The 13,436-nt window shown below is 40.4% G+C and overlaps 1 long non-coding RNA gene across 1 annotated transcript; it reads right to left on the bottom strand.

Annotated features, from left to right (window-relative positions):
* Positions 1 to 640: 640 nt before the first annotated feature.
* On the bottom strand, positions 641 to 12,178 carry LOC149454018 (uncharacterized). Its single transcript, XR_016314394.1, has 2 exons — positions 11,046 to 12,178; positions 641 to 10,961 (listed from the first exon to the last, which is right to left on the bottom strand). It is a non-coding gene; the product is annotated as an uncharacterized LOC149454018 (long non-coding RNA).
* Between the last annotated feature and the right edge of the window lie 1,258 nt (positions 12,179 to 13,436).

Raw genomic sequence — 13,436 nt, 5'->3', positions numbered from 1 at the left:
AGATTTAATAGCTGGAAGAATCTCTTAGATAGATGAATCAGATTTCATGGCTGAAGGAATCTCGTAGATTTCACAACTGGATGAATCTTGTAGATTTAATAGATGGAAGGCTTGCTTAGATTTCAAGGATGGGAGGTCTCTTTTAGATTTCATAGATAGAGAAATCTCTTAGATTTCATAGATGGAGGGATTGCTTAGATTTCATGGATGGAGGAATCCCTTAGATTTCATAGATGGAAGACTCTCTTAGCTATAATGAATGGAGGGCTTGCTTAGATTTCATAGCTGGAGGAATCTTAGATTTCATGGATGAAGGGATCACTTAGATTTCATAGCTGGAAAAATCAGATTTCATGGATGGAGGACCCTTAGATATAAGGAATGGAGGAATCTCTTAGATTTCATGGATGGAGGGCTCTCCCTGAAATAAGTGTTCCCTTTGGAGGTTTTACCCTCTTTCTGTTCCAGTGACTAAAATTTCACACACTGCCTCACTTTCAGTCTCAGTGACTAATGAAAAAAGTGATTTTCCCCAACAGGGACACAGACAGCAATAAAGGATTCTAACTCCCATCTAACTTTAAAAATGTTTTGGCTTTGGAACAGAACACTGAAGGCTGTTAATCAAATAGGCAAGACATGGCATTCCAAAAATGCTCTTTATTTACAACAATACAGAAATCCTGTATAAAATGTATTGCAATACAATAATCATGGTTCATCTGGGAACTGAGAAGTTGCAAAGAAACTTCAACTTTGGAGAAACTTTGGAGAATTTTCAGGATGTCTACAACTGACAGTTTTGAGATTTAAATTCTCCATGTGACAGTGTGCATCCAGTGCCGGGTCATCACTGTTGAGCCTACCAGTGAATTGTTGAAAATTACCACAATTTACTATTATCTACAGGTTTCAATAATCCAACTTTTAAAGAGCCCACTGTTTTCACACAACGCTTGTTCTATTACTCCATGCCTTACCTTCTTATAGACATCATACAAAAGAGCCATGATGAGCAGTAACCCACAGCAGCCAGTCAGAATTTAAGCAGCTTACAGAATAAAATGCTATGAAAGCGAATTTATGTTTGGATGCTGCGGGTTAATGTGCTCCACCTATATTTTTACCGTTACTAAATAAGCAAAAAATTCAAGCTATATCACAAGGGGTGTTGGATTGTCATCAGATAGTTTGCTGTGTAAACAACGTAATATACAGTAGGTATCTGGATTGACAGAATAAAGTCACCTATTTAACACCATTCTGCTCAGCCCCTACATGCTTTCAGCACAGAATGCTCTGCCACCCATGGACACATATGTGCAGTGTGTTGGCATTAAATCCTACCATCTTTGCCACTGCGCATATTCGTTACATGAGTGGCAAGAGGTTGGAGAAACACTATCACCTTGTTCATGCGAAGAAAGGTAAAGTGCCCCTGGAAAGGGCATCACCTGACCCCCTTATATTTACATTACCTGTACTCCCTCACAGTTTCTTACTCCTTTACAGCATGAATACCTGGCACTTTTGACTATGAAAGAGTATGTAACCTGCAACCCTGTGATGGCACCTAGCAGCCAATCACGAAACCTGACTACTATTATATGTCTGGGAGAATGACGTCACCCCTTTCCAGGGTTTCGGATACAGCCGATCTCAGTGCCAGCTGCAGAGAAACAAATAGCTGCAATGGAGCACAGGTAGGTTGAGTATATGGGGGACTCTCCCCCTGCATGGATGACTTGCTCTTAAAATGTAAAAACTAGGTTCTGGTCTATTTAAAATGTTTTTGTATTTCATTCACACTCCATTCAAATGAAATTTTATTGGTTAGTTTTTGGTCTCCTAGAGAATTTTTGCTTCCAGGGACACTGCCATCTATCCCTAGCTATTTATAAAGGGAATAGCTAGGAATTTACTTGAGGGACCTCAGGACAGAATGCCGTATCATGCACCCTTTTATGGAATCCCTCATGGGAATCTATTATTTTGCAATAATGACAGAAGTAGCTTGGCTGAAAAGTCACTGTCCTGTCCATGCTGCATTGTCTTGCCAGGTTAGTAGTCTGGTGCTTAGGGAAAACTGGCTGCTAAGCCATGTGAACAAGCTGAGTCTTCACAACTCAACCCACTGTAAGTCTCTAGCTATTTCTCGGTGCAAGAATGAGACTTTGCACGACAAAAACAATCTGAGCCGAGTACCACTTGTGGGACCTTTTTAAAATCTGGCTCTAGCGGGTCACATAAAACTCAAAGGAAACAGAGTTGACTTTTTGATATTGCCCGCAGTTACGCTTAATCACTTGCATGGTCTTCTGTTCTCAAGCAGCCATCTGCAATCTCAATCATGGTGACTGTGCTCTTTCATAGCGAACACTAAGGGCTGGGAAACTGAAGCACTGAGCTGGACTGTAAAGCTGATTTTTTTTCATTCAGGCTGTGCCAATTCTCCAATCACGCTAATCAGTGTGGAGGGAGGAATCCCACATCCTAGCTATTGTATCCTGACAGCCGGTGCAACCGGCTGTCAAAAAAACCTGAACGGTGACTGCATTTGATTGACAAAAGCACAGTTCAGCCGACAGTTTTCTGCCCAGCTCCTTACATTTTTTTGAAGGATGTCTGGTGGGAGGTTGCTGTCAGGGCTACCAAGGGATTCCTGATGAACCGTCTAAAATTTTGGTCAGCTTTAAAGTTTTAACAGATCACTGAAACTTTTTGTAAGCACTGTAAATAGCTTAAACTGACTTAGTATCAGCCTCTTGCAATCCACTGTACAGCAAAGCTCAGACCAGAAGAAAGTGATGCAGTACAAGAAACCAATCAGGTGTGCTGCAGTGCTCATGTGCTAAAAAAGAACATGCCGATAAGGAGTAGAGCAATAAAGAGATGAGCTCATCAGCATGCTGCTTCTCCTTTCACTGTCCAGGCACAGGCTGGGAAAGGTCTTGATAGTGCTAAAGTTCACCTTCAAAAAAAATTAATGAACCCCACCCACTTGGCCCCCTCTGTACTTACCTCTATGGGTGATGAGCTGTCAGTGCTTATAAAGCTTTAAAATCCCTGCTCTTCTTCCTCGTCTTTCTGCTGAGCTTCCGAGAAAAATCAGAGTGGTTCTGATTGGTCAGCGCCGGCACAGATCACTGCTCTGATCAATCCTGGCAGCACTGCAGAAAAAAGAAGACGAGTGGGAATTTCAAATCCCTGGACCGCTACTACGGCTACGTGAGCACTTACTCCTCATCACCCATGGAGGTAAGTACAGCGGAGACTGAACAGGTGAACTAACCACAAATCCTTTAACTGCAGCAAGGGCTGTACTGTATAGCAGAGCTATCTAAATGACAGGTCTAGATCGGCAGAGATCCAAATCCTTTTTGATGTTTTCCTGGAGTTCAGCTTTAATATAGTAATGCAGATATAAACATTTACAAACGCAACAGGCTTCAGTGCAGCAATCAGCTCTCAACCTGTCAGTCTGTCAACTTTGCAGCTTGTAAAGGGTCCCCACCATGTTCTGGGCCCCAGAGCAATTACAATACCTGCAATGACCATGGATCTACATTTTATGCCTCTGATTGTAAGAAAGCCTGAACTTTATAGGACTTCCAGGTCTGCAGAGCTCAATTCCCTTTCACATCTCATTGGTAATGCTTTCCCACAGGAGAAAAATTGTCTTCACATATTGGCAGGGTTGTATTAGATGAAAAGGGAACCTGACAGGCTGTTTACAATGAGACAGTTTTCCTTTCAGTCACTTTCCTCCCTATTGGAAGAGAAATGCAGTCAGTTTAAAAATCCCCAGTAGACTAATTTCTGATTATGTGTGCTCCCTTACTGCAAGCTGCAGCAACACCTTGATCATTTGCAAATTAGCTCCATTCAGGTTAAGAAAAGCATCTAGTTTTTCTCAAGGTTACCGAGGTTCAACACTTAATAGAATTGCATTGTGGACAGCACACACCAATGAACTTGACATTTTGAAAATACTAATAGAAGGACCAAATTGAGAAAAAACAACTTTTAAATACACCACACCTTCTTACCCCATTGCCTGGTCACAGAGATAGACTGCCTCAAGAGCTGGTCCTGCCAGCTCAGTAGGTTGCTTTAAAAAAAGGCCTGGATTCTTTCCTAAATGCACAAAATATAACTGTAGCTTAACATTTATAGGTAAAGTTGATCCAGGGAATTTCCGATTGCCTCTTGGGGGATCAGGAAGGAATTTTCCCCCTGCTGGAGCAAATTGGGCTATCCTTTGCTTGGGGGAAGGGGGGGGGGGTTTGCTCCTTTTTTTTTTTTTTTCTATTGGTTGAACTAGATGGACTAGATGTCTTTTTTCAACCAGACTAACTATGTGACCGTAACATTTGAGCTGAAAATAACCAATATCAAAAAAACTCTTCTCTTTACATGAGTTGACATTTCTAAGAGTCAATCGAAAGGATCAGACAATGAAATTGTAATGTGTCCGGGAACCTTTAGGGCCACGTATAACTAATTTTTTCACTATGCAACGTTTACAATACCCAAGGCTTTAAATGGCCTAGTAGCTCACAAATATTATTTTTCTTCAATTGTTTTACGGTTTAAGTACTTCAGAAATTTTTTTTTCTGCATCTTAATGAAAAATGACATGTACAATTTGTAAAATGCAAGGTATAAACCACTTTAAATTTAAAAAACATACGAATTTTAATAATTGCTATGTTAATTACTACAATGGGTTTTTTTTTTTAGAATTACTTGGTAAGAGCAGCTCTCAGTAGAAATGACTATACATAATGGCATTTTTGAAATCTTAGCTGGTAACTGCTGCCTGAAGAATTTCACAATCACCAGTCATTTAGTTGAAAAGCATTTATAAAAAGCTAAGCAGCTTTCGAAAATCTATTACAACAACCTTTGGTTCCAGTAATAATGAGTTTATACTGTATGGGAGTGATGGCTGTAGCTTTAACCAAGCATTTTGTGAGCTTTATTTTCTCAATGCCTGGTGAATGCAAGTTTAAAGCTACAGCTAGCATTCCTATAAATATCTGTAATAACATAACCAAGATAAGTGTCCTGCAAAAGAAGAGCTCCGATACTCACCTCTCCAGTGGCCCATGACTTTTATCTCCCATCTGTTATAGCTCTGCAGCCTCTGTCAATTTCATTGATTTGTGTCCCCGCTGGTTCCTTCCACTGATCCCTAGGCCACCTTTGAATCCTGTAGTGATGTAGAGGTCAGAGGATGAAACCACTGCACGTGGTGCTGGTGGACACGGGCACCTGACATTACTGGGAATGTCGAATACCAAAGAGATGGACAGAGGCTGCAGCACTGGGATGAAAGGAACCTAGGAGGCACAAGCTGGAGGGAAGGTGAATAGAACAGTTCTTCATTTGAAGGACACTACCATCTTGATTTCTTTTGTAAGTTGACATGGTTGTTTAAAAGGATGTGCCTTTTGGTAAAAAATAATAAATGCACATTTATTTTGCAGGTAAAAAAAATGTGCTTCATTTTTTTTTTGCTGCTGGAGCCTGTAAAGTATTGCACCAGCGAGCAGTAGATGGTGCCATGCAGGTCTCCTGCAGACCTGTTAGTATATCTGCTTGCCTGGGATGTACGAGCATACCGATATAGTGACAGGAAGATGCAATGAACTGCCACAGTACTCCATAGCGCCATGGTAGTTCAACGAGAACTACAAGCCGACAGCTTGTAAAGCTGTCAGAACTTGTAGTTTCTCATTCACAGAGGAATGACGTAGCCAGATGGGCAGAGCCCCACACTGCTTTTTTTTTTCTCATTTGGCAGCTACCGAGAGGGGGACAGGAGAAGCTCCCCCGCTAGTTGTCAAAGCGGGGGTTGGTGCTTTCATGTTACACCCTGAATATGGGTGCAACATGTTTTGAAAGGTCAACTTATTCTTTAAAGCACTTCCAGACTTGAGCTACAGCTACTTTAAGGATGCATTCACACTTGAGCGATTTGTAGCTTGAAGCTCGAAGCTTCAAAAACGCTCAAACTTAAAAAAAAAAAATTTTACTCTGTGGTGCCTGTTTGCGTGATCAAGTGTGAACAGGCACTATAGGAAACAATTGATTTTTTTTACGTTTAAGCATTTTTGGAGCTTCGGGCTACAAATCGCTCAAGTGTGAATGCAGCCTTGGGGCTGCAAGAAAGCTATCAAAATGCTGCATAAAGGCTTGGGATGTATTTCACACTGTTAACAAAAGGAGAATAACAACATACCATGTAATCTCTAAAAATATTTATATACGAATACCAATATCAACCAGGCATGAATTGCAGCATGCCAATTTATATCACAGATAGGAAATATGTATCACAGACTCCACCCAGTCCTGTAGTCCTAAGCCCGCAATCGTCATAGTATGTGGGGTGAACAATCTGTCAAGGGTTTCATGTGCTATAAATAAAATCTGGATTATTAATGCTGAAAGCAATTTCCACTCGTTATTGCTTTGGACTTGCCAACCTCCTTTTTTTATTTGCTGAAATTAAAAATAAAACAAAAGAAAAAAAAAAAAACTACAACAATAGAAATTTCTCTTCAGAACAAAGAAAAGGAGATTTCTTGCCACCAAGTTCAAAATCAAGAAAAAATTACAAAGGACACTTTAGATTTATAGGTGGCTATTTCAATGTTATATTGCACTTTACCTTTGTTCACTTACAACATTGCATACAAAATATCACAGCTTGACGCCATCATTAGTACACTGATGAATGAAGGTAAAATGATTTTTAAGTAAACATTTCAAACATTTGAAAGAAAAAAAAAAATACAAATTAGAAGGTCAAGTACAAAAGACACCCTGCTCTCTGAATAGGAAGAGGAAGGGGTGCAGAAAACTATGTGCAAAATGTCACTTTTGGTCAGTGTTTCTCAAGTCAACCCTTTCACTGACTGAGGGAGCTGCGCATGATGTGGCTTGGCACCCTGCTGCTAGCCTGAGATGGGTTTGAAACTTTTTGCTGGGAGGATATGTAATACTTTGAAAACAAAGGAGGCACCTGGGGGTCCAAATGCATGAAGGACACCTGTCACAAAACCTACAACATATGGCCAAAGTTTGTGGAGACTTCAGTTATATGTACAAAGGATGTGGACACCCCTCCAAATGATAAAGTTGAGGTGTTTTCAATAATGTTAATGCTAAAACATACAAAGCTATTTGACATAATTGGGTACTTCCAACCTTGTGGCCACAGTTTGGGGAAGACAGTTTTCTGTTCCATCATGACGGTACCCCTGTGCACAAAGCAAACTGCATAAAGAGAGGATTTTGGTGTTGAGGAAATGGAGCGACCTGCACAGAGCTCTGAACTCAACCTCACTGAACACCTTTCGGGTGAAATGGAATGCAAGTAGAGAGCCAAGTCTTCTCATTCATAGTCAGTATCTGACCACACATATGACTCTCCAAAATCTTGTAGAAGGCCTTCCCAGAAGAATGGAGCCTTTATAGTTGCAAAGGGGTAGGGGCAATTCCACATTAACACCTACAGTTTTGGAATGGGATGTCCTACAAGCTCAAACAAGTGTGATTGTCAGTTTTCTACAAGCTTTTGGCCATATAGTGTATGTAAAAAGAATGCCACTATCCCCAAGTCATGGGCTGCAAGTTAGTTCTGGGGTAGCAACTGCACTCCTAGCAAAACTGAAGAAATTGAAATTTACCATCCCAGAACTAACTTGTTACCTACTGCTCGGACAGGGTCAGCTTTAAAAAAAAAAAAAAAAAAAAGCTTTTCATACATCTTTGGGACAAATTCATGTTAAAGAAAAGGGTAGTGATACATAGAGGTTCACACATAGGGTTGTTGTTATAGTTTATGCATGAACTTTGTTAGATATTCCTAATTAAGTGCTGATTCACACATGTGTGATGTGGATTGAAGCTCAGGTTTCATAGCTAATTGACACCTTAGCTGTTCACTGGTTCGGGTCAGGTTTACATCAGGTTCAGCTCAGGATTTTATCCTGTTCATACTTGCAGTTTAGAAACGGTTCCCATAGAAGACAATAGTCGCACCTGAACTGGACCGTACTGCTCAGAAATCGGACAGGACTTTTTTAAACCGCACTTAATCCACCCCGGCCCTGCAGTGGACATATGTGAACAGGCACCATAGGAAGTAATGTTATTTCACATGTCATGTGGATTGGATGCGGTTCAAACCACATCCAATCCGCATATATGTGAACGGGCACTAAGGGTCAGTCCATGAAACACTCCTATTTCTGGTGGATAGGCAGGAACTGAGAGCAAGCGTTCCTACAACTTGAGATGAAATCTCAGGGTCCACCCAACTGTCAAGATTCATTGGGGATCTTACTCATTTTTTCTTTATTCTACTCTGTATTATGTAGAACACAGAAAGGCAGTGTTTCTCAATCAGTATGTATATCAAGTGGTACTTCTGCCTATGAACGTTAACATTTTATTGGATAAAATGTCCTATTTAAGATCTGTGGAAGTATTTTTTTTCACTTATTTAAAAAGGGACCTGTGACATTCATCTTGTTATCTAATCTTATAGTATCTGTGTACAGAGACTGATGAAAGCTCCTTTTTGTTTCTTCTCTCCTTTAAAGCTCTCTAGCAATTCCTAGATAGCAGCTATGAAAACAGACTGAGAGGTAAAGTTGGCTCCAAAGTGTCAGGATACAATGCCATTCTTCCTTATTGACTGGCTTGAATTACTTATTTTCAGTCATAAATTTCAGCCAATGGGAAAAGAAAAGGTTATTAAAAAGTAAAGTCAAAGTAAGTAAAGTGGATTTTTTACACAGAGTTTGCACAGTTGCTACCTAGAGATTGCTAGAGTGGTGTAATGTTAGGGAGGGAGCAATAAACAGCTTACAACAGATACTGTTAGATGAGATAGCAGGAGGAATGGCATGAGTCACTTTATGCCCCAAAGATCGATCAGAAAGAATAAAAAATGCAATCAGATTGTATAAGCATACAAGTTTAAATACTTTGAGGGGTGCTTAATATAAACTGACACTTGACAAGCATTGGGTTTTCTAAATCAGTACATAAAGTAAAGTTGAAAAAACAGTGCAGTAGAGGGAGTGAGACTCCCTTGTCTACAAGGATTTATACAGCAAAGCAGTCTAGAGGAAAGCTTTTGTCATTTGTTGAAATATATTTAAAAATAGATTATATTTAGCTAACCATCTATTAGAATATTTGTTTGGTTGGTGCCGTAGCTACAACTGTTGAAAATGACAAACGCTCACTATTGTGTATGCCGTTTTTGCTGCTCAATGACCAGCCCGTGTTTATGGTCAACTTCAATTGAGAATGGTCATGGTTTACTACGCAAACTTGGAACCTCACACCACTGCACTAGTGAAACTGAGCAGTCCAAGAAAGCTGAATGCAATACACTAAGCTGCAAATGGCAACTGCCATTTGTACAAATGGAAAGGATCAGCCCATTAAGAACATAAGTTTCTGGTGGACTTGGCAAAGCAGGGGAACAATGATAGGTTAGTTAGTGGATTGAAGACTCCAGCTGACACCCCAGTTCCCACCTGCTGACAAGATCAGTTCAGGGAAGGGGGGTATAAGAATGGGGAAAACCAACAAGGAGATCTCTTGTCTTCCTAAGGCCTTGTACATACAGGCTTCAGCTTGTAAAAGAGCAGTTTGTAAAGCAGTTCTATACAAAGCTTTCAACAAGCGGATTTGTGCTTAACATCTCAATAATGGAACTGAAGTTTTATTTAAAGGATTGACCAAAGCTTGAAGCTTTTTGAAATCTTGGCAAATATTTTGTAAACGCTTGTGGTACACACTGCTCCTTCACATACTGAAGTCCTAAAAACTATGAGAAGTCAATGGATAACTGAAATGTCAACTCTCAACAGACCGTTAAAACAGCACGATCCAAACACATTATCCCATACAAACACACTAAGCACACAAAGAAACTTACAACCAGCCAATACGCAAATCTTATTGCTCTCGGAATGGAGGATATAGCCACTGGTCAGGTCAGAAAATGGCAGTCTTGTCACTGCGTCTGGCCTGACAGTTGCTTTGTTGGAGATAATTGTGCTACACCTGGACATAGTGGAGAAAGCCATGCTGTTCATTGAAAACAGTAACTGGCCTGTCACCGGACCAAATGGTAACTGGCCTCAAGGCTACTGATACCACTGGGAGGCAAACTAGACCGTGCCTCGCTGATGCCACAGATTATAAAACACTGATGGGCCGATTACTGCCTCAGCATACAAAATGGCAAATTGTGCTTTTTAAGGTCAGCTGACTGATTCCGTCAGGAGACCAGACATTCACAAAAAGGCAGCCTATCAATTAAAAAGTGCTTCAGAGACATCGCCGATTCCTCAGTTCACATTCCAAAAAGGAACATCATCACCTTTTTTTCTTGCTCGTTCAACCCTCCTAAAAGGCTTTCAATTTGAAAAAATTCAAAACAATAAGCTAGAGGGTTAAAGGGCAACCCCACCCAAAATTGAGATTTCAGTTTTGCATGGTTGCTGGCACTGTGAAAGACCTGCTATCTTTCTGGGATAGATTTTCGAGTTCCACCCAGTATAAAGCCAAATGAGGCTTGCAATGGATAATAAACAAATGGTTGGGAGGTCTAGGTATAGGACAGTGGCACCTTCACAGTTCTAGTGTGGAAAGGGGCATAGACCCAAAGTACTGTAATGTTTCCTTGCTATATAAAAGCCTGAAATATCTGTTTTGGTGGAGCTGACTTTTATTATGAAATTATTTCAGAAAAACGTTTCGATCATCAGATAGTCAAGCTGAAAAGGCAACTGGCAACAATGGAAATAATATTCACACCTCCAATATTTTTACATAGTCAGCGAAATTCAGCCCAGGCTAATCTGCTCTAAACCCACCACCCAATTCACTAGATTCACATCTAGAGCAGTGTCACCAATCTCTACCTTGACAATCAGGGTCCTCCAGCCACTGGTTGGGAGGTTTGGATAAGTTTGATGCAGTGCAGAGTTTAAACTGCAAATCTCTACCTTGACAATCAGGATCCTCCAGCCACTGGTTGGTAGGTTTGGACAAGTTCAATGCAGTTCAGAGTTTAAACTGCAAACATTTAATTTACAGAAACTATTCTAGAGAGGAAATCCAGTGAGCATTGGAAAACACATTCCCCAAGGAACAAGGCATGGTTGTTGTTTCTAACAACTACATGAATGAAAGTTACCAGTCCATCTTTCAAAGATGAATATTTCATTGAAATTCTGCTTGACTCTATACAATTGTTTGGAAGCTCCATCAAGTAGCTTATATTTTAACAGTAGCCTTTAAAGGCCACCAAACATGGCACATTTTAAGGGTATTTAATGCTGGGAGCCAGTAAACACAAGCCAAAGAGGTTGTTCTATGTGCAAGAGCAACTGATAAAATTCATGAGTATGTCTATTAAATCTGTATATATGGAAACTGAAGCTGGTCTAAAAACGAATATTTCCCTGTAACTATCTGACATCCTTCTCCAGCAACTTTAGAGGTCTCTTCTAGCCTTAAAATAATTCTACCAATGACAAAGAAATTGAAAAGTCACTCGGCAAAAGAAGAGTTATAATATTTATCCAATCCTATCGGATATCTTCAGCACCCAATTCATGAGCTGTGATTCCACCCGTTGGCCTCTTTATTGCTACTGTGACCATGCACAGCTATAGTGACATAGAAGTTCACTTTTGACTGATGCAGGCACTCAACACTCTAGGAAACATGTTAGATTTTGAAGATTTTTTTTTTACTGATCACTCTTATGAAGAGCTATGCCAGAGTCAACGCCTGCCTGACTGATAAGTATTATAACTGTAATTGCAGGATGGCTTTTTATATTCCAGAGACAGAGTGGTTTTAAATATCAGCTACCTCGACAAGAGTAAACCTGCATAAATATCAATTTTCTGTGCAGATCTGGGCCCTTTTTTTATACAGATTTGTAAATGTTGTCAGTAACTCCTTCACATAAATTAACTTCTCTCTGTAGGTTTAGTGGTCCTTTAAGTACACTTTCTTCCAGGCTTTAACAGCAGACTGATACAACGGTTCTTGAACCAGGTACCTGACTGGTTTCCATTTTTTCTGGGCACACTTTGGTATAAAAAAAAAAAAAAAAAAAAAAAAAGGTAAAAAAAAAAACAAAACCCAATAACAAACAAACCCCCCCCCCCAAATAACACATACACACAGATCCTCAGCTATGCCCGAATGATGAAATAAAATCAATACAATTTTTCTGTTTTAAGGGGTCAGTCCACCCAAAACTATGATTGCAGTTTTGCAGGCTTACTTAGCCAACGGCTTTTTTATGGCTTTCCGTGTGGATCTCTGCTGTACCGTGCACAGACCTGTCTGCTGGTGTCAGTTATGAGGAGGCAAGCTCACTTTTGTTTGATTGTGTATTTCACAATTACAGAGAAGACCGGAGAGGAAGTTTTGCCACTGGAAATGCTAAGATATAAGAAGCCAGTGGATTCAGTTCATCTGTATTCTCCCATTACTGAGCACTACGTTCTGGGTGGACAGAGCCATTAGAGAGTATAACTACAATGCAGAGCTTTACACATCAGTAGCATGCTGCAGAATATGCCACGGTATAAAGAGAACGTTCACATTTTTTTTTCACGCTGGCGACCACCGTCCATGTCTGATAGTCTTTTTGGCAGGGTTGGTTAAGCACCAAATCCAGCTCCTTGTAACATGGACGCAGACGCTGCTAAAGTAATACATAAAGATAAAGAACTTCAACTTATGGCACAGATTCAGCTTTTCTGACCAATTTACAGGCAGACTGATCAGAAAAAGCCTTCTCGGGCTAATTCGATAAGGCAGTGCAGGAAGCACCTTCAGTTTATTACAGATGAGACAAAGAGCAACTTTACAGAAGTGTGCTTATTGTGGATGGAGGTAAGGTTTGATCTCCTGCTGCCTCTTCACTTCTGTATGGGACCTTTTTGGGGATATCTCCCAACCACCAGCATGGTGTGGTAACTGGGAAACTGTTGTCTCTGGCCTATGTTCTCCAGATATTCCTGCTGAGAATCCACTTGAGATGTGGTCCTGAATTGTTGGCTTGTGTACTACTGGTGGGTTCCAGGGATAACGGTCATATTTCTGTATCAGAAACTGCTTAGAGTTTTAGCAGATAACTCAGACACAAGTATTTTCAGGGTGGCTGTAGGTGTCCTCTTAATTAGAAGCATTGCCCTTGGTTTGGAGTACTTCTTGTGATTGTCTGTTTCTGAACTCTTAGGAAGAAACAAGAATGGTATCTGGTATAAGGAAGAGCTCATTGACACACAGGGAGTATTTAGATCCTTCACTCTTCTGTAGAGTAGAGGAAAGGACCACAGATCCATGCAATCAGCTGAAGTCACTGCTAGGCA

This window comes from Staurois parvus, unplaced genomic scaffold (assembly GCF_062004578.1).
Source record: "Staurois parvus isolate SC_StPar_1 unplaced genomic scaffold, SC_StPar_1.0 ptg000440l, whole genome shotgun sequence".
NCBI classification, from domain to species: domain Eukaryota; kingdom Metazoa; phylum Chordata; class Amphibia; order Anura; family Ranidae; genus Staurois; species Staurois parvus.
This window is presented reverse-complemented; position numbering and strand designations above follow the sequence as displayed.